The sequence below is a fragment of the Daktulosphaira vitifoliae genome, unplaced genomic scaffold (assembly GCF_025091365.1).
Source record: "Daktulosphaira vitifoliae isolate Bord-2020 unplaced genomic scaffold, ASM2509136v1 Scaffold_147, whole genome shotgun sequence".
NCBI classification, from domain to species: domain Eukaryota; kingdom Metazoa; phylum Arthropoda; class Insecta; order Hemiptera; family Phylloxeridae; genus Daktulosphaira; species Daktulosphaira vitifoliae.
In genome coordinates, this window is record NW_026099715.1 from 23,917 (window position 1) to 27,594 (window position 3,678).

Genomic DNA, 3,678 nt, shown 5'->3' on the forward strand with positions numbered 1-3,678 from the left:
TAATCAGGATAGTTAAAATATATACTCTATATCATCACATTATTTAGAATACATTTCAATAGTTGCATCAGGTGGAATATATACACAACCTAAAACTATTTTTATTTTATTTACAGTGAATTTTAGAAATAATTGTTCGATTCCAGTTACAAGAGGAACATTTAATAATTCACTACACATTTTTTTATTTATTGCAATTAACACACCACCACCACGCAGTTTACCGTACGACAAATTACGATCATCTCTATATAAATTATAATTATTAAAACCAAGTTCCGCATCAAAAATATTATAATTTAACCATGTTTCATTTAAACAAACTATATCATAATTCACATTTAATAAGGCATTTCGTAAAAAATTTATCTTTGTTAATAGACCACGAACATTTTGAAAAAAAATATTAATTATAAAAAATTATCATTTCGGAGATTTACTGAACGGTTATTTTTTATAACAATTTTCGGTGTTCCTTTCACATATTTAATAATTAGATCAGATTCGCCATTATTTTTACGAGTCTCCAATTCNTTCTGCACACGAAATGTAACCCAGCAATAAATTTGCCTCTCTGATTGGCTACTCATTATTTATGATAACAGTTGATATCAGTAAACTATTATTATTAATATCTAGAAAACACTAATTTTATAAATTATTTATAAATATATTATTTAAAAAATGTAATAACAGAAATAAATTAGTGCGATTTTGCATTAGGCGTACAGATAGTTATGTTTTGAAGTATATTTCTTGGTTTCTTAGGGCGATTGTTTTCTGAAATTGCTGGTCTACTTAAAAATAAAAGTAACGTGTTTGTTTAATTGACAAATGGTATTTATAAATTATACTCACCTGCCAAAAGACGTTTGCTTCCTTTTGTTATGCTTGGTTTCCTCCTAGAAATAGTGGTTGGCTTAACTCATATTGTTGCACTATCTATTAGTCTTTAAGGTAAAGAGGTTCCTCCAGCATTGGCTAAAAATGTGTTAAACTGCCCTTCTGATTTTATTTTTTTAAATCTATTTTTAAATTTCAGTAAATTTTGATTGATCCTCCATACTTAGTATTATTATTCAACAAAATTTGATTGATTTCTTCTATTATTGGCAAACAAGTATTTTCTGAAATAGTACTTTTTTCTTCAACCATATTGCCAAAGATGCTATTTTCATTAATATTGTTTTCTGTATTTTCTATTACATTTACTGGTTTTAATTTAACTTCTTCAACTGTCAATGCATTTTTATGAATAACCTCTGATGGTAAAAGATCTTCATAAAATGATTTATTTGGTGTTTTATTACTTAATGCTAATGGTGCAATTGAATGTTTATCCTCTATTGTAACAGGAGGGAAATTAACTCCAACTTTATTAAAAAACTTGTATACAATACCTTGATGTTTACAAAACTTTCCATACATTCTAGCTGTACACGAACAAATATCTATAGATGGCATAACACAATACATCAACTGTTTATTTTTTTGGCTTGGTACATAGTATTCTTCATTATCCACTTTAATATCTTCTTGGGTCACATAATCAGTTAATTTTGTAATTTTTTCAAAAAATTTACAAGCAGTTGCATTTCTATCATTAGAAAACTCGAGAAATTTTTTTCTATAATAATGTTCCAAATTGGTACAACAAAAATCAATAATTGAAATAACATTGTATGCTTTAACTCTACTTAATACATTTTCCTAAAAAATTCTCACTGAAACTTCACTAAAGTTATTAGTGTGGTGGCCTCTATTTATATGATCTCTCCACACTAAACATTGTATAATAATTAAAAAGAATCTATTAAATGTAATATAAATATTATAAAAGTAATTATTTCATATGTTTTTCATATTTTACCATATGAACCCCTTGACCAGTACGCGGACCTAAATTTAAAATCCTCCATTTATCATGCCAATTCTGTATAGTTCTATATGTTGGGTTCAATCGAGCGTTTGCAAAATCCTCATTGGAATGATTATTCATTGCCATAACACTCTCATGGTAACTATAATAGAAATTATTTTTGAAATATTAGCAAAAATCCTTAAAATGTTGCATTTAAAACTTTAAAAAAAAGTGTTTATTTTTAAAACTACTTAATTACATAATTTTAAAATTCTGTATTTTTATTTTATGGATTACATTATGCATACAAACCAAATAGCTTCAGTTATAGTCATTCCATCATTAAAATATTCTTCAAAATTTTCTCTGAAATTAGGAAAAGCATTTAAGCATTTTAAAGCCTCTGCTGTATTTATGTTGTGATTGTGTTCATTAAAAATTGTAATATCACCTAATAATTTTTCCTATCCATACATAAAATAGTCAATATAATAATACAACTACATTTAAAAAAATGATATTCTCACTACTTTTTATCATTTTCAAAATTTATAAGTATTTTTTTCAACACTAACTAAATGTAAAACTGTCTAAATTTTGACTTAACTTTAAGTGTATTGTTTCCTTAAATGGATTATACAAAGTCACATTTAAAAGTATGGAAATTAGTGTAGCAATCAATTTCAAATATTATTAAAATAGTTAAAAAAAGTCTATTATATTTTCTACATTATGTTTGTATATACTAACTTTAATGTAGGAATCAGTTTTTCTAGTTGAAACAGAATCTAGCTTTACCACAACTTTTATTTTGGCTTTACACTTAGTGTTTTTAGATTGTCCTCTTTTATTGTGTACTTTGTCAACTTTATGGTAAGAGCTATGATGACATATAAATAATTTTCTATGAAACAGTTTTAAAATATTATATTAGTGTTAATTATTTATTGTATTAATCATAATTCAAAGAAAAAATTTATTTACTAACTTGCACTGAATGTAAGTTCCATTTGAAACAGAAGAACGGACATTCCATTTAGTATTAGTATTTAAAGAAAATTCATAAATCCAATTACTAATACTTGGTAAATCTAAAATATTTGACCTAACCAATGTATATTTTTAGTTAGATTCAATAATTTTATTGTTAAATGACGAAGGAAGGTTTTCAGAACTTATAACTGGATTCATTTTACATACAAATATAAAGGAAATATTACTAATAAATATTATAATAATAATTATATATAAATAATAATATATGAGATAATTCAAATATGTGCATTAAATTTTACTTAGAGTATTTATTTGTAAAAAGTTAATCAATTAACTCATACAAATATTTGTCCATTGTTTAAAACAATTCTTTTAATCTCTTTTTAAAACAATTATGAATTAAGGCGACAAAATTCAAATTGTTATCATAAATAATGTGTAGCCAATCAGAAAGGCGAATTTCTTGCTGGGTTACATTTCGTGTGCAGGATGTTAATATACTATCGGGTGAGTATTATTCTGGTCACGGTTACCCAATCAGATAACTTTTAAAGGTTTAATAATATTTTCACCACTACCTATTGAACTGATAACATTACATACCAAATTAGAATCTTGCACAATTTTATCAGTTATGTTATCTGACTTGGACTCTGGAACATTGTATAGAATTAAATTTGACGCTCTCATGTTACGCTCACTTATTTCGTTGATTATGAACTCTTCAGAATTTTCTAATGTATAAACAGTGTCTTTTTGAGTTTTAAGATCGTTTACTTCAGTAATTAAACGGTTGATAATTAATTTCAGTTCGGGGAGTT

The 3,678-nt window shown here is 25.5% G+C and overlaps 1 pseudogene; it reads right to left on the reverse strand.

Annotated features, from left to right (window-relative positions):
• Window positions 1-706: 706 nt before the first annotated feature.
• LOC126909144 (uncharacterized) lies at window positions 707-3,134 on the reverse strand (annotated as a pseudogene).
• Between the last annotated feature and the right edge of the window lie 544 nt (window positions 3,135-3,678).